General features: G+C 36.9%; 1 pseudogene; it reads left to right on the forward strand.

Annotated features, from left to right (window-relative positions):
* The window catches only part of LOC134073158 (uncharacterized), a 42,704-nt pseudogene extending 23,956 nt beyond the window's left edge, over positions 1–18,748 (forward strand).
* The last annotated feature ends 319 nt before the right edge of the window (positions 18,749–19,067 follow it).

Genomic DNA, 19,067 nt, shown 5'->3' on the forward strand with positions numbered 1-19,067 from the left:
TAACCAGGTTGATTAGCTAACTTAACCGATGATTTCTGGCAGTAATGCTAAAAATGCTAACTATGCTAACAATGCTAAATTTGCTAACAATGCTAACCAGGTTGATTAGCTAACTTAGTTGATGATTTTTTTGCAGTTATGTTAAAAATGCTAACTATGCTAACAATGCTAACTATGCTAACCATGCTAACTAGCTAACTTGCTAGTGAGGACTTTTATTTTGAAACATTTGTTGCTTGGGTATCCATGGTGGCCACTATCAGGAAACAAGAAGTTACTGCAGTATAATCATGTTGGTTGCTATGGAAACGGTCATAAACACTTAATTTTAATGGTTGCTATGTTGGTTGCTAGGTACATGGAGGTTTCATGTAGTTGACTGGAGGCATAGTGGATGATAACTGACAGTTGGAATGGTTGAACAGTTCAATAGTTGAGTAGTTTCAATGGTTAAATGATTTAATAGTGTATTATTGCAGTGAGGACCTTTATTTTGAAACAGTTGTGGACAGAGGAAGTAGTGAAACAGGATCTGTAGTCTTAATGAGATTGTATGCTTAAAGCCTGAGACAGAAGGTGCCTCTCATAGCGTCTACGCGTCCTCTCTCGCTCCTCACTGATCTACATAAAGAATGATGGAGCGGCAACAATGGGATAGTCTAGCCCTTCTTCTATCTTTCTTTATGTAGATCATTGAGGATCAAGGAGCGAGGGAGGACATATAAACGCTGCTTGAGAGGGACCCACAGTAAATACTTTAAAAGTTGTATGTAGATAGTCTAATTAATGTTGATAGATAGAATGTTTAATGGATGTTGATAGGCAGATTGTTTAATAGATATTGATTGACAGTTTAATGGGTGGATGAGTGAATGGTCTGAAGAAGATGAATGGATAGAAGGTTGGATGGAATGTGCCTTATATTCTTGTTAAGAGAGACACTGATACAGCTCTCTGAGAGTAGTTGACACAGGTGTAATCAATTTAACTGGCTAGTCTTAAGAGAGCCAGTGTACTCTTAAAGCCTGAGACAGAGTAAATAATTTAAAAGTTGAATGTAGATAGTCTAATTAATGTTGATAGACAGAGAGTTTAATGGATGTTGATAGACAGATTGTTTAATGGATGTTGATAGACAGTTTAATGGGTGGATGAGTGAATGGTCTGAAGAAGATGAATGGATAGAATGTTGGATGGAATGTGCCTTATATTCTTGTAGAATGGAGAGACACAGCTCTCTACTGAGAGTAGTGGATACAGATACAGGTGTAATCAATTTAACTGGCTAGTCTTAAGAGAGCCAGCCTGAGACACAGTAGATTGTTTAAAAGTTGAATGTAGAGCGTCTAATTGATGTTGATAGGCAGTTGATAGTTGATAGTTTAGAATGGGTGGATGAGTAAATGGTTTGAAGAAGATGAATGGATAGAAAGTTGGATGGAATTAGGAAGACTTATGTTGATACAGTTGATACAGGGGAACAGAAAATGTAGTCTCAAGAGAGCCAGTGTTTGTTTAATGCCTGAGAGAGAGAGAGAGCTGCTGCACCTGGACTGGCCACCTGGCGTAACATTCTAATTGCTGCCGTGATGTCATAATGAGCAATGTTAAGTCTATGGGGAAATTTGTAATAGTTTTTAATTTATAGTTTAAAAAGTATAAAAGTTACAAAGTTGAAAAATACATTGCACAGGTCTCCTTAGTAAGACCTACGTAGCAAAGTTTGAATCAAGTTTCTACGTTAAACGATTCAAGCTGAATAGCGAGCGTTAGAAGAAGTTGGAATAATAAGAAACCTAGGAAGAACAGTACAGTGCATTTTCATGCACTGTAATAATAACTAGAAATGCAATTCCAAGGAATTACCAGTGCATGAAAATGCAGATATAGATAGATAATGTAGATATGGTTACTAAGGTGTAGCTAGGGTAAACATGGTGGTTGCATAGTTTACAGAGAGTTGATAGTGTGAAGGTAGACTGTTTTAAGATGAAAAATTCCAGTTATAACTTAACTAATGATTTCTATTAATGTTAAAATGTTGATTAGCTAACTTAGCTAATGATTTCTAGCAGTTACGTTAAAAATGCTAATTATGCTAGCAATGCTGACTTTACTAACAATGCTAACCAGGTTGATTAGCTAACTTAACCAATGATTTCTAGCAGCAATGCTAAAAATGCTAACTATGCTAACAATGCTAAATTTGTTAACAATGCTAACCAGGTTGATTAGCTAACTTATTTGATGATTTTTTGCAGTTATGCTAAAAATGCTAACTATGCTAACAATGCTAACCATGCTAACTAGCTAACTTGCTAGTGAGGACTTTTATTTTGAAACATTTGTTGCTAGGGTATCCATGGTGGCCACTATCAGGAAACAAGAAGTTACTGCAGTATAATCATGTTGGTTGCTATGGAAACGGTCATAAACGCTTAATTTTAATGGTTGCTATGTTGGTTGCTAGGTACATGGAGGTTTCATGTAGTTGACTGGAGGCATAGTGGATGATAACTGACAGTTGGAATGGTTGAACAGTTCAATGGTTGAGTAGTTTCAATGGTTAAATGATTAAATAGTGTATTATTGCAGTGAGGACTTTTATTTTGAAACAGTTGTGGACAGAGGAAACAGTTAACAGGATATGTAGTCTTCTGAGAGACTGTATGCTTAAAGCCAGAGAAACTGACAGTTGGTGCCCAGGTGGCCGGCCACCTGGCCTAAGATTCTAATTGCTGCCGTGATGTCATAATGAGCAATGTTAAGTCTATGGGGGAAATGGTAATAGTTTTTAAGTAATAGTTTAAAAAGTATAAAAGTTACAAAGTTAAAAAATACAAAGCAGGCATGGCATAAGCAAGACCTACGCAACAACGTTTGAATGAAGTTTCTACGTTAAACGGTTGAAGCTGAATTGGCTGCGTTAGAAGAAGAAGTTTAATAATAATAATAAGAAGACTTGGAATAACAGTACAGTGCATTTTCATGCACTGTAATAAGAAGACTTGGAATAACAGTACAGTGCATTTTCATGCACTGTAAAAAAGCCTAGGAAGAACAGTACAGTGCATTTTCATGCACTGTAATAAGAAAAAGCCTAGGAAGAACAATATAGTGCATTTTCATGCACTATAATAACTAGAAATGCAATTCCAAGGAATTACCAGTGCATGAAAATGCAAAAAAAGATAGATAATGTAGATATGGTTACTAAGGTGTAGCTAGGGTAAACATGGTGGTTGCGTAGTTTACAGAGAGTTGATAGTGTGAAGGTAGACAGTTTAAAGCTGAAACATTCCAGTTCTAACTGAACTAATGATTTCTATTCATGTTAAAATGTTGATTAGCTAACTTAGCTAATGATTTCTAGCAGTTACGCTAAAAATGCTAATTAGGCTAGCAATGCTAACTTTATTAACAATGCTAACCAGGTTGATTAGCTAACTTAACCGATGATTTCTAGCAGTAATGCTAAAAATGCTAACTATTCTAAATTTGCTAACAATGCTAACCAGGTTGATTAGCTAACTTAGTTGATGATTTTTTGCAGTTATGCTAAAAATGCTAACTATGCTAACAATGCTAACCATGCTAACTAGCTAACTTGCTAGTGAGGACTTTTATTTTGAAACATTTGTTGCTAGGGTATCCATGGTGGCCACTATCAAGAAACAAGAAGTTACTGCAGTATAATCATGTTGGTTGCTATGGAAACGGTCATTAACACTTAATTTTAATGGTTGCTATGTTGGTTGCTAGGTACATGGAGGTTTCATGTAGTTGACTGGAGGCATAGTGGATGATAACTGACAGTTGGAATGGTTGAACAGTTCAAAAGTTGAGTAGTTTCAATGGTTAAATGATTTAATAGTGTATTATTGCATTGAGGACTTTTATTTTGAAACATTTGTGGACAGAGGAAACAGTTTAACAGGATATGTGTAGTCTTCTGAGAGACTGTAGGCCTATGCTTAAAGCCAGAGAAACTGACAGTTGGTGCCCAGGTGGCCGGCCACCTGGCGTAAGATTCTAATTGCTGCCGTGATGTCATAATGAACAATGTTAAGTCTATGGGGGAAATTGTAATAGTTTTTAACTAATAGTTTAAAAAGTATAAAAGTTACAAAGTTGAAAAATACAAAGCCCACATCGCGTAAGTAAGACCTACGCGACAAAATTTGAATGGAGTTTCTACGTTAAGCGGTTGAAGCTGATTTGCGTGCGTTAGAAGAAGAATAATAAGAAGAAGAAGAAGAAGAAGAAGAAGAAGACCGAGGAAGAACAGTACAGTGCATTTTCATGCACTGTAACTAGAAAAGCATTTCCTGAAGGAAATACCAGTGCATGGAAAGTCATTGCAAGGATTATGCTAGGGTACTTAAAGTGATTATTAAGGTGTTGCTAGGCTAAATAAAGTGGTTACTATTCTATAAAAAGTGGTTACTAGGTTGGTTGCTAGGGAAATCACATTGGTTGCTAGGGAAATCATGTCGGTTGCTAAGGTGGTTTCCAGGGTGTCATTATGAAAGTGGTTGCTAGGTTGTTGCTAAGTTATTATAGTGGTTGCTTTGCTATAAAAAGTGTTATTTTAAATAATAGTTTAAAAAATGTATTGAAATTGGGAGAAATAGAGAGAGTGATAGAGAAAGTGAGAGGAAGTGAAGAAAAAGAAGCAAAAGAAAGTGGGGATGACAAGTGAGCTATCCAGTTCAATGGAGAGACACACAGAGAAGAAGTTCCATTGAAGTTGCTGAAGTCAGTGAGAGAACACTGGCAAAGTTGATTCCATTCTATTTCTTTAAAAGCTAATTATGATGTCACAAAGCCAATGTTAAGTCTATGGCAAAATTAAGTTTAGTTTTTATTTAGTATCTCAAAAAGTAAAAGTCGTAAAAGTATGAAAAGTAATAGACTGAAAATTTGATGCAAGAGCTACGTGACAAAGTTTGAACCAAGTTCCTACGATAAGTGGTTCAAGTCAAATTAGGGCCTGGAAGAATAATAATAACTAGAAAAGCATTTCCTGAAGGAAATACCAGTGCATGGAAAGTTATTGCAAGGATTATGTTAGGGTAGGCTACTTAAAGTGATTACTAAGGTGTTGCTAGGCTAATTAAAGTGGTTACTATTCTATAAAAAGTGGTTACTAGGTTGGTTGCTAGGGAAATCACGTTGGTTGCTAGGGAAATCACATTGGTTGCTAAGGTGGTTGCCAGGGTGTCATTATGGAAGTGGTTGCTAGGTTGTTACTAAGTAATTATAGTGGTTGCTTTGCTATAAAAAGTGTTATTTTAAATATAGTTTTGAAAAGTTATTGAAGTTGGGAGAAATAGAGAGAGTGATAGAGAAAGTGAGAGGAAGTGAAGAAAAAGAAGTGAAAGAAAGTGGGGATGACAAGTGAGCTATCCAGTTCAATGGAGAGACACACAGAGAAGAAGTTCCATTGAAGTTGCTGAAGTCAGTGAGAGAACACTGGCAAAGTTGATTCCATTCTATTTCTTTAAAAGCTAATTATGATGTCACAAAGCCAATGTTAAGTCTATGGCAAAATTAAGTTTAGTTTTTATTCAATATTTCAAAAAGTAAAAGTCGTAGAAATATGAAAAGTAATAGGCCGAATCTTTGATGCAAGAGCTACGTGACAAAGTTTGAACCAAGTTCCTACAATAAGCGGTTAGAGTCAAATTAGGGCCTGGAAGAATAATAATAAAAATAAAAATAATAAAAAGAAAAAGCCTAGGAATAACAATACAGTGCATTTCCATGCACTGTAATAATAAAAAGAAAAAACGAAGGAATATCAATACAGTGCATTTCCATGCACTGTAACTAGAAATGCAATTCCCAAGGAATTACACGAGGGGATGCAATCTGTTGGGTAGACTTTTATTTTGACACACAGGAAACACTTCAATAGGATGTGTAGTTCAGGGAGAGCTAGATTGTATGCTTTGTATGCAGATTGTATGGCAAACATTCTAAAGTGGAACTCTGTTCTAGAATCTTTGATTAAAAGTGACAGTTGGATTCACAGGGCAGTGTTCTAACTAGACTGGGAACAGAGAGTTCTGGCCCATTATGACATCACATTCTCCATTAAAGTCTATGGGGGAAAAATACACTTTTAATTACAAATATCTCAAAAAGTATAAACTTCTCAAAAATGTCAAATAGATTGTCTAGTAGATATTTGGAAGATCTACGGAACGGTGTTTCAACCAAGTTTGTACGTTAAGCGGTTCGGGCTGAATAGCGCGCACAAAAAGGTAAAAAGAATAATAATAATAACTAGAAATGCAATTCCAAGGAATTACCAGTGCATGAAAATGCAAAAATAGATAGATGATGTAGATATGGTTACTAAGGTGTAGCTAGGATAAACATGGTGGTTGCATAGTTTACAGAGAGTTGATAGTGTGAAGGTAGACAGTTTAAAGATGAAACATTCCAGTTCTAACTTAACTAATGATTTCTATTCATGTTAAAATGTTGATTAGCTAACTTAGCTAATGATTTCTAGCAGTTACGCTAAAAATGCTAATTATGCTAGCAATGCTAACTTTACTAACAATGCTAACCAGGTTGATTCGCTAACTTAACCGATGATTTCTAGCAGTAATGCTAAAAATGCTAACTATGCTAACAATGCTAACCAGGTTGATTAGCTAACTTAGTTGATGATTTTTTGCAGTTATGTTAAAAATGCTAACTATGCTAACAATGCTAACTATGCTAACCATGCTAACTAGCTAACTTGCTAGTGAGGACTTTTATTTTGAAACATTTGTTGTTAGGGTATCCATGGTGGCCACTATCAGGAAACAAGAAGTTACTGCAGTATAATCATGTTGGTTGCTATGGAAATGGTCATAAACACTTAATTTTAATGGTTGCTATGTTGGTTGCTAGGTACATGGAGGTTTCATGTAGTTGACTGGAGGCATAGTGGATGATAACTGACAGTTGGAATGGTTGAACAGTTCAATAGTTGAGTAGTTTCAATGGTTAAATGATTTAATAGTGTATTATTGCAGTGAGGACTTTTATTTTGAAACAGTTGTGGACAGAGGAAACAGTTTAACAGGATATGTGTAGTCTTCAGAGAGATTGTATGCTTAAAACCTGAGAGAAACTGACAGTTGGTGCCCAGGTGGCCGGCCACCTGGCGTAAGATTCTAATTGCTGCCGTGATGTCATAATGAGCAATGTTAAGTCTATGGGGGGAATTGTAATAGTTTTTAACTAATAGTTTAAAAAGTATAAAAGTTACAAAGTTGAAAAATACAAAGCACACATGGCATAAGCAAGACCTACGTAACACAGTTTGAATGAAGTTTCTACGTTAAACGGTTCAAGCTGAATTGCGTGCGTTAGAAGAAGAACTAGAAATGCAATTCCAAGGAATTACCAGTGCATGAAAATGCAAAAATAGATAGATAATGTAGATATGGTTACAAAGGTGTAGCTAGGGTAAACATGGTGGTTGCATAGTTTACAGAGAGTTGATAGTGTGAAGGTAGACAGTTTAAAGCTGAAACATTCCACTTCTAACTTAACTTATGATTTCTATTCCTGTTAAAATGATAACTATGGTAACTATGATAACCAGGTTGATTGTTAACTTAGCTACTGATTTCATGCAGTTATGGTAAAAATGTTAACTATGCTAACTATGCTCACAGTGCTAACCAGGTTGATTAGCTAACTTAGCTAATGATTTCTAGCAGTTATGTTAAAAATGCTAACTATGCTAGCAATGCTAACTATGGTAACAAGGCTAACCAGGTTGTTTAGCTAACTTAACTGATGATTTCTAGCAATAATGCTAAAAATGCTAACAATGCTAAAATTGCTAACAATGCTAACCAGGTTGATTAGCTAACTTAGCTAATCATTTCTAGCAGTTATGCTAAAAATGCTAACTATGCTAACAATGCTAACTATGCTAACCATGGTAACTAGCTAACTTGCTAGTGAGGACTTTTATTTTGAAACATTTGTTGCTAGGGTATCCATGGTGGCCACTATCAGGAAACAAGAAGTTACTGCAGTATAATCATGTTGGTTGCTATGGAAACGGTCATAAACGCTTAATTTCAATGGTTGCTATGTTGGTTGCTAGGTACATGGAGGTTTCATGTAGTTGACTGGAGGCATAGTTGATGATAACTGACAGTTGGAATGGTTGAACAGTTAAATAGTTGAGTAGTTTCAATGGTTAAATGATTTAATAGTGTATTATTGCAGTGAGGACTTTTATTTTGAAACAGTTTTGGACAGAGGAAACAGGATATGTAGTCTTAATGAGATTGTATGCTTAAAGCCTGAGACAGAAGGTGCCTCTCATATAGCGTTTACGCGTCCTCTCTCGCTCCTCACTGATCTACATAAAGAATGATGGAGCGGCAACAATGGGATAGTCTAGCCCTTCTTCTATCTTTCTTTATGTAGATCATTGAGGATCGAGGAGCGAGGGAGGACATATAAACGCTGCTTGAGAGGGACCCACAGTAAATACTTTAAAAGTTGTATGTAGATAGTCTAATTAATGTTGATAGACAGAATGTTTAATGGATGTTGATAGGCAGATTGTTTAATAGATATTGATTGACAGTTTAATGGGTGGATGAGTGAATGGTCTGAAGAAGATGAATGGATAGAAGGTTGGATGGAATGTGCCTTATATTCTTGTTAAGAGAGACACTGATACAGCTATCTGAGAGTAGTTGATACAGGTGTAATCAATTTAACTGGCTAGTCTTAAGAGAGCCACAGTGTACTCTTAAAGCCTTAGACAGAGTAAATAATTTAAAAGTTGAATGTAGATAGTCTAATTAATGTTGATAGACAGAGAGTTTAATGGATGTTGATAGACAGGTTGTTTAATAAATGTTGATAGACAGTTTAATGGGTGGATGAGTGAATGGTCTGAAGAAAATGAATGGATAGAATGTTGGATGGAATGTGCCTTATATTCTTGTAGAATGGAGAGACAGCTCTCTACTGAGAGTAGTGGATACAGATACAGGTGTAATCAATTTAACTGGCTAGTCTTAAGAGAGCCAGCCTGAGACAGAGTAGATTGTTTAAAAGTTGAATGTAGAGCGTCTAATTGATGTTGATAGGCAGACTGTTTAGAATGGGTGGATGAGTGAATGGTTTGAAGAAGATGAATGGATATAAAGTTGGATGGAATTAGGAGGACTTATTTTGATTCTGTTGTGCGCAGAGGATACAGGGGAACAGAATATGTAGTCTTCAGAGAGATTGTAAAGCCTGAGAGAAACTGACAGTTGGTGCCCAGGTGGCTGACCAGCTGGAGTAAGATTCTAATTGCTGCCGTGATGTCATAATGAGCAATGTTAAGTCTATGGGGGAAATTGTAATAGTTTTTAACTAATAGTTTAAAAAGTATAAAAGTTACAAAGTTGAAAAATATAAAGCAGGCATGGCATAAGCAAGACCTACGCAACAACGTTTGAATGAAGTTTCTACGTTAAACGGTTGAAGCTGAATTGGCTGCGTTAGAAGAAGAAGTTTAATAATAATAAGAAGACTTGGAATAACAGTACAGTGCATTTTCATGCACTGTAACTAGAAATGCAATTCCCGAGGAATTACACGAGGGGATGCAATCTGTTGGGTAGACTTTTATTTTGACACACAGGAAACACTTCAATAGGATGTTTAGTTCAGGGAGAGAGAGAGATGCTTAAAGCCAAACATTCTAAAGTGGAACTCTGTTCTAGAATCTTTGATTAAAAGTGACAGTTGGATTCACAGGGCAGTGTTCTAACTAGACTGGGAACTGAGAGTTCTGGCTCATTATGACATCACATTCTCCATTAAAGTCTATGGGGGAAAAATACACTTTTAATTACAAATATCTCAAAAAGTATAAACTTCTCAAAAATGTCAAATAGATTGTCTAGTAGATATTTGGAAGATCTACAGAACGGTGTTTCAACCAAGTTTGTACGTTAAGCGGTTCGGGCTGAATAGCGCGCACAAAAAGGTAAAAAGAATAATAATAATAATTATAATAATAAGAAGCGACCGGATTTCAATAGAGGGGATGCATCCCCTCTAACTAGAAATGCAATTCCAAGGAATTACCAGTGCATGAAAATGCAAAAAAATTTAGATATGGCTACTAAGGTGTAGCTAGGGTAAACATGGTGGTTGCATAGTTTCAAGAGAGTTGATAGTGTTAAGGTAGACATTTTAAAGCTTAAACATTCCTGTTCTAACTTAACTAATAATTTCTAACAGGTATTCTAAAATGTTAACTATGTTAACAATGCTAACCAGGTTGATAAGTTAACTTAGCATTTTTAGCATTACTGCTAGAAATCATCAGCTAACTATGCTAACATTGCTAACTATGTTAACAATGCTAACCACGTTGATTAGCTAACTTAGCTAATCATTTTAGCAGTTGTGCTAAAAATGCTAACAATGCTAACAATGCTAACCAGGTTGATTAGCTAACTTAGCTAATCATTTTTAGCAGTTATGCTAAAAATGCTAACTATGTTAACAATGCTAACTATGCTAACCATGCTAACAATGCTAACTTGCTAGTGAGGACTTTTATTTTGAAACAGTAGTTGCTAGGGTATCCATGGTGCCCACTATCAGGAATAAAGAAGTTACTGTAGTATTATCATGTTGGTTGCTATGGAAACTGTCAAAAACGCTTAATTTAAATGGTTGCTATGTTGGTTGCTAGGTACATGGAGGTTTCATTTAGTTGACTGGAGGCATAGTTGATGATAACTGACAGTTGGAATGGTTGAACAGTTAAATAGTTGAGTAGTTTCAGTGGTTTAATGATTTAATAGTGTATTATTGCAGTGAGGACTTTTATTTTGAAACAGTTGTGGACAGAGGAAACAGTTAACAGGATATGTAGTCTTCACAGAGAGATTGTATGCTTAAAGCCTGAGAGAGAGAGGGCTGCTGCAGGTGGGGCTGGCCACCTGGCATAAGATTCTAATTGCTCAACGACCTGATTGTGATGTCATAGAGGCCAATGTTAAGTCTATGGGGACATTTTTAATAGTTTTTAATTTATAGTTCAAAAAGTATAAAAGTTACAAAGTTGAAAAATCATAGCAACCCGATCTATTAGAATACCTACGTTACAAAGTTTGAATGAAGTTTCTAAGTTAAACGGTTGAAGAGAAATTGCGGTTAGAAAAAGCTGTCAGCGGAATAATAATAAAGAAAACTAGAAATGCAATTCCAAGGAATTACCAGTGCATGAAAATGCAAAAAAATGTAGATATGGCTGCTAAGGTGTAGCTAGGGTAAACATGGTGGTTGCATAGTTTAAAGAGAGTTGATAGTGTTAAGGTAGACATTTTAAAGCTTAAACATTCCTGTTCTAACTTAATTAATACTTTCTAACAGGTATTCTAAAATGTTAACTATGCTAACAATGCTAACCAGGTTGATAAGTTAACTTAGCTGATGATTTCTAGCAGTAATGCTAAAAATGCTAACTATGTTAACAATGCTAACCACGTTGATTAGCTAACTTAGCTAATCATTTTAGCAGTTGTGCTAAAACTGCTAACTATGCTAACAATGCTAACCAGGTTGATTAGCTAACTTAGCTAATCATTGTTAGCAGTTATGCTAAAAATGCTAACAATGCTAACCATGCTATCAATGCTAACTTGCTAGTGAGGACTTTTATTTTGAAACAGTAGTTGCTAGGGTATCCATGGTGCCCACTATCAAGAAACAAGAAGTTACTGTAGTATAATCATGTTGGTTGCTATGGAAACTGTCAAAAATGCTTAATTTTAATGGTTGCTATGTTGGTTGCTAGGTACATGTAGGATTCATTTAGTTGACTGGAGGCATAGTTGATGATAACTGACAGTTGAAATGGTTGAACAGTTAAATAGTTGAGTAGTTTCAGTGGTTAAATGATTTAATAGTGTATTATTGCAGTGAGGACTTTTATTTTGAAACAGTTGTGGACAGAGGAAACAGTTAACAGGATATGTAGTCTTCACAGAGAGATTGTATGCTGAAAGCCTGAGAGAGAGAGGGCTGCTGCAGGTGGGGCTGGCCACCTGGCATAAGATTCTAATTGCTCAACGACCCGATTGTGATGTCATAGAGGCCAATGTTAAGTCTATGGGGAAATTTTAATAGTTTTTATTTAATAGTTCAAAAAGTATAAAAGTTACAAAGTTGAAAAGTCATAGCAACCCGATCCATTAGAATACCTACGTTACAAAGTTTGAATGGAGTTTCTAAGTTAAACGGTTGAAGAGAAATTGCGGTCAGAAAAAGTGGTAAGCGGAATAATAATAACTAGAAATGCAATTCCAAGGAATTACCAGTGCATGAAAATGCAGAAATAGATAGATAATGTAGATATGGTTACTAAGGTGTAGCTAGGGTAAACATGGTGGTTGCATAGTTTACAGAGAGTTGATAGTGTGAAGGTAGACTGTTTAAAGATGAAACATTCCAGTTCTAACTTAACTAATGATTTCTATTCATGTTAAAATATTGATTAGCTAACTTAGCTAATGATTTCTAGCAGTTACGCTAAAAATGCTAATTATGCTAGCAATGCTAACTTTACTAACAATGCTAACCAGGTTGATTAGCTAACTTAACCAATGATTTCTAGCAGCAATGCTAAAAATGCTAACTATGCTAACAATGCTAACCAGGTTGATTAGCTAACTTAACCGATGATTTCTGGCAGTAATGCTAAAAATGCTAACTATGCTAACAATGCTAAATTTGCTAACAATGCTAACCAGGTTGATTAGCTAACTTAGTTGATGATTTTTTTGCAGTTATGTTAAAAATGCTAACTATGCTAACAATGCTAACTATGCTAACCATGCTAACTAGCTAACTTGCTAGTGAGGACTTTTATTTTGAAACATTTGTTGCTTGGGTATCCATGGTGGCCACTATCAGGAAACAAGAAGTTACTGCAGTATAATCATGTTGGTTGCTATGGAAACGGTCATAAACACTTAATTTTAATGGTTGCTATGTTGGTTGCTAGGTACATGGAGGTTTCATGTAGTTGACTGGAGGCATAGTGGATGATAACTGACAGTTGGAATGGTTGAACAGTTCAATAGTTGAGTAGTTTCAATGGTTAAATGATTTAATAGTGTATTATTGCAGTGAGGACCTTTATTTTGAAACAGTTGTGGACAGAGGAAGTAGTGAAACAGGATCTGTAGTCTTAATGAGATTGTATGCTTAAAGCCTGAGACAGAAGGTGCCTCTCATAGCGTCTACGCGTCCTCTCTCGCTCCTCACTGATCTACATAAAGAATGATGGAGCGGCAACAATGGGATAGTCTAGCCCTTCTTCTATCTTTCTTTATGTAGATCATTGAGGATCAAGGAGCGAGGGAGGACATATAAACGCTGCTTGAGAGGGACCCACAGTAAATACTTTAAAAGTTGTATGTAGATAGTCTAATTAATGTTGATAGATAGAATGTTTAATGGATGTTGATAGGCAGATTGTTTAATAGATATTGATTGACAGTTTAATGGGTGGATGAGTGAATGGTCTGAAGAAGATGAATGGATAGAAGGTTGGATGGAATGTGCCTTATATTCTTGTTAAGAGAGACACTGATACAGCTCTCTGAGAGTAGTTGACACAGGTGTAATCAATTTAACTGGCTAGTCTTAAGAGAGCCAGAATACTCTTAAAGCCTGAGACAGAGTAAATAATTTAAAAGTTGAATGTAGATAGTCTAATTAATGTTGATAGACAGAGAGTTTAATGGATGTTGATAGACAGATTGTTTAATAGATGTTGATAGACAGTTTAATGGGTGGATGAGTGAATGGTCTGAAGAAGATGAATGGATAGAATGTTGGATGGAATGTGCCTTATATTGTTGTAGAATGGAGAGACACAGCTCTCTACTGAGAGTAGTGGATACAGATACAGGTGTAATCAATTTAACTGGCTAGTCTTAAGAGAGCCAGCCTGAGACAGAGTAGATTGTTTAAAAGTTCAATGTAGAGCGTCTAATTGATGTTGTTGATAGGCAGACTGTTTAGAATGGGTGGATGAGTGAATGGTTTGAAGAAGATGAATGGATATAAAGTTGGATGGAATTAGGAGGACTTATTTTGATACTGTTGTGCGCAGAGGATACAGGGGAACAGAATATGTAGTCTTCAGAGAGGAGCCTGAGAGAAACTGACAGTTGGTGCCCAGGTGGCTGACCAGCTGGGGTAACATTCTAATTGCTGCCGTGATGTCATAATGAGCAATGTTAAGTCTATGGGGGAAATGGTGATAGTTTTTAACTAATAGTTTAAAAAGTATAAAAGTTACAAAGTTGAAAAATATAAAGCACATATGGCATAAGCAAGACCTACGCAACAAAGTTTGAATGAAGTTTCTACGTTAAACGGTTGAAGCTGAATTGCGAGCGTTAGAAGAAGAAGTTTAATAATAACTAGAAATGCAATTCCAAGGAATTACCAGTGCATGAAAATGCAAAAATAGATAGATAATGTAGATATGGTTACTAAGGTGTAGCTAGGGTAAACATGGTGGTTGCATAGTTTACAGAGAGTTGATAGTGTGAAGGTAGACGTTTTAAAGATGAAACGTTCCAGTTCTAACTTAACTAATGATTTCTATTCATGTTAAAATGTTGATTAGCTAACTTAGCTAATGATTTCTAGCAGTTACGTTAAAAATGCTTATTATGCTAGCAATGCTAACTTTACTAACAATGCTAACCAGGTTGATTAGCTAACTTAACCGATGATTTCTAGCAGTAATGCTAAAAATGCTAACAATGCTAAATTTGCTAACAATGCTAACCAGGTTGATTAGCTAACTTAATTGATGATTTTTTGCAGTTATACTAAAAATGCTAACAATGCTAACCATGCTAACTAGCTAACTTGCTAGTGAGGACTTTTATTTTGAAACATTTGTTGCTAGGGTATCCATGGTGGCCACTATCAGGAAACAAGAAGTTACTGCAGTATAATCATGTTGGTTGCTATGGAAACGGTCATAAACACTTAATTTTAATGGTTGCTATGTTGGTTGCTAGGTACATGGAGGTTTCATGTAGTTGACTGGAGGCATAGTGGATGATAACTGACAGTTGGAATGGTTGAACAGTTCAATAGTTGAGTAGTTTTTAATGGTTAAATGATTTAATAGTGTATTATTGCAGTGAGGACCTTTATTTTGAAACAGTTGTGGACAGAGGACGTAGTGAAACAGGATCTGTAGTCTTAATGAGATTGTATGCTTAAAGCCTGAGACAGAAGGTGCCTCTCATATAGCGTTTACGCGTCCTCTCTCGCTCCTCACTGATCTACATGAAGAATGATGGAGCGGCAACAATGGGATAGTCTAGCCCTTCTTCTATCTTTCTTTATGTAGATCATTGTGGATCGAGGAGCGAGGGAGGACATATAAACGCTGCTTGAGAGGGACCCACAGTAAATACTTTAAAAGTTGTATGTAGATAGTCTAATTAATGTTGATAGACAGACTGTTTAATGGATGTTGATAGGCAGATTGTTTAATAGATATTGATTGACAGTTTAATGGGTGGATGAGTGAATGGTCTGAAGAAGATGAATGGATAGAAGGTTGGATGGAATGTGCCTTATATTCTTGTTAAGAGAGACACTACAGCTCTCTGAGAGTAGTTGACACAGGTGTAATCAATTTAACTGGCTAGTCTTAAGAGAGCCAGAGTACTCTTAAAGCCTGAGACAGAGTAAATAATTTAAAAGTTGAATGTAGATAGTCTAATTAATGTTGATAGACAGAGAGTTTAATGGATGTTGATAGACAGATTGTTTAATAGATGTTGATAGACAGTTTAATGGGTGGATGAGTGAATGGTCTGAAGAAGATGAATGGATAGAATGTTGGATGGAATGTGCCTTATATTCTTGTAGAATGGAGAGACACAGCTCTCTACTGAGAGTAGTGGATACAGATACAGGTGTAATCAATTTAACTGGCTAGTCTTAAGAGAGCCAGCCTGAGACAGAGTAGATTGTTTAAAAGTTGAATGTAGAGCGTCTAATTGATGTTGATAGGCAGACTGTTTAGAATGGGTGGATGAGTGAATGGTTTGAAGAAGATGAATGGATATAAAGTTGAATGGAATTAGGAGGACTTATTTTGATACTGTTGTGCGCAGAGGATACAGGGGAACAGAATATGTAGTCTTCAGAGCGATTGTATGCACTTGTATGAGATTGTATGCTCTAGCATGAGAGAAACTGACAGTTGGTGCCCAGGTGGCTGACCAGCTGGAGTAAGATTCTAATTGCTGCCGTGATGTCATAATGAGCCATGTTAAGTCTATGGGGGAAATTGTAATAGTTTTTAACTAATAGTTTAAAAAGTATAAAAGTTACAAAGTTGAAAAGTCATAGCACACATGTCGTAAGTAAGACCTACGTAACGCAGTTTGAATGAAGTTTCTACGTTAAACGGTTCTAGCTGATTTGCGTGCGTTAGAAGAAGAATAATAAGAAGAAGAAGCCTAGGAAGAACAGTACAGTGCATTTTCATGCACTGTAATAATAAGAAGAATAGGAAGAACAGTACAGTGCATTTTCATGCACTGTAATAAGAAGTCTAGGAAGAACAGTACAGTGCATTTTCATGCACTGTAATAATAAGAAGACTAGGAAGAACAGTACAGTGCATTTTCATGCACTGTAATAATAAGAAGCGACCGGATTTCAATAGAGGGGATGCATCCCCTCTAATAAGAAGCGACCGGATTTCAATAGAGGGGATGCATCCCCTCTAATAAGCCCAAAAGAAGGGAACTAGGCTACTTCATAAATAATGCACGTTCCAAATAGCGCATCACAATAGGAAATTTGACCAAGCAGTGGTAGCCTATAATCTAATTTGAAATAGCTTGGACTTTTTTTTTCTACTAGATCTTCAATTCAGTTTGGCATCCCATCTGCCATGTCTGGAGGTTATAGTCTAGCCCTACTGATGGTTTTTGATTAGCCTAGAAGATGAAGATTTGACCATAAATAGGCCTTGCAATGTTCAAAACTCCACCCGTGAGAGATGGACGCTTATAGCGCGCATCAAAAAAGAAATAATATATGGGCCTAAAATAAGCATGATCATAATCCGGTTTTGAGACCCACTCTTAACAGCCTTCTTCCAGTAAACGTACATGTCCTTCCTTTACAGAATGGGCCATCTTTCGGCAGGAAGATGATGACAGGATACCTTGCCACGAAAGGGGTCAAAGCTTCTGAGGGCCGAGTGGGTAAAGTGTTGCAAAAGATCCACCAGCCATATCACGCAGCACGACAAGCAGTGAGTCATATAGGCTTTGTGCATTTCAGAATAGCCCGGCTGCTTGACAATTGTTGTTCAGTTGTTGTTCATTGCAATGTCACTGACTTTATAACTTTATAACTTCCCTTTAATTTCTCTAGGGGTCCAGAAACCTTAACCCTGTACCATACAATGCAGAGTACATGGGTCATAAGCTTCACATGGACCAGAATGAGAAGCTGGTCATGTTTGGAGTGACCCATGTGATGGCCATTGATGGGTATAGCAAGAAGGTGGTGGGACACTGCACTATGCCCATGAAAAACAACATAAAAATATGAGGAAGTGTACAGGTGAACAAATACACAAACACAAATACACAAACACTTACATTTCCTCAGTAATAATTTCTAAGCAATAGTATTAATTCTGGACAGTGAAGTGCATTTAGCAATGCATTAAATGTGATGATATTTTTGAAGATTATTATGTTTGTGTTATAAGTTTAATATGTTAGTTTTAAATCTGTAAGTTTTGTTTATCTATTTTCCTCAGACCTGCTGTCATTTCATATGGCATGTGGGATCAGGTGAGGGTCGATTGTGGACGGGAGTTCTACCTCACCCTGTATGTTCAGGAGAAGCTGGCTGCCCATAGGTATAACCTGAACAGGCAACCATACCTGCAAACTCCCTCGACAAGGGTAAGGCTAAACAACACATACAACAGATCAGAGTCTATCTTTTCTCTCAGGGGGTTGCAAGTTAACCCTGTTGACCTTTCACTTCAACAGAACCATGTGATTGAGCGGATGTGGGTTGAGGTCAACGAGCGGGTCAACTACCCCCTGAAGACCGCTCTGGTCCAGATGACCGACCAGGAGGATCTGGACATGGACGACAACCTCTCCAAATTCTGTGTCTCAAGCTTGACCCAACAGGTGGCCAGAATAGGCATGCAGAATGTGGTGGAGTCATGGAATGCCCACAGAATTCCAGGTCTGACACTGAATTCTAGCGGTTTTTATTTTTTTGTTTGCTTTTATTTGCTTGACTTAATAGGCTAGACCATTACCAACACATTTCCCTGTCTCGCTTTCTCAGGGAAGGGCATCCCAAACATCCTCTGTGGGCAAGGGTGTTCAAAAAAAGTGGCTGAGCACCTTCTCCCCCTTGGCAGTGTAGCTGCTGAACTTTATGAGCAGGAAATGGGTGGAGGAGCGACGCTGAGACGAGAATCTCTGTTTGCCACAGACCCCTTCCCCACTGCTGAGACCCGGCAATGGGCAGAGGGACATTTCGGGTCCCAATTTGATATGCAGGCTCTGCATCAAGCTGTGGTGAACCGCAACTACACGCACTTCCAAAGTGCAGTGCAGTGTCTGATTGACATCACCAGACGAGGAGCGATGTAGCCTATTAAATATTGTTATAGCCGTACAAAAGTTCTTGTGATTGTGTTCATTTCTTGTATTATGACTAATGCAGTTGCATTTGCTTGTTGAAATGATTCGGCACAGACATTCATTGAGCCTTTCTCCGTCATAATCAACTACGCCCTATCGCAAGTAGCTAAGAGCGACTTATAAGTAGGCCTAGGCTAATTGAGTAAATGTAATTATTATTATCATTATTATGATTGTAGCCAGTTGCATTCCTGCTCTGTCTGTCCCTTTCTGCTTCCCCTACAAACTGATCCCCACTAACGAGGGGGGCGGGGCAAACACAGGTTCATTCATTCAGTTCCC

Source organism: Sardina pilchardus, chromosome 24, assembly GCF_963854185.1.
Source record: "Sardina pilchardus chromosome 24, fSarPil1.1, whole genome shotgun sequence".
In the NCBI taxonomy this organism is placed as follows: domain Eukaryota; kingdom Metazoa; phylum Chordata; class Actinopteri; order Clupeiformes; family Clupeidae; genus Sardina; species Sardina pilchardus.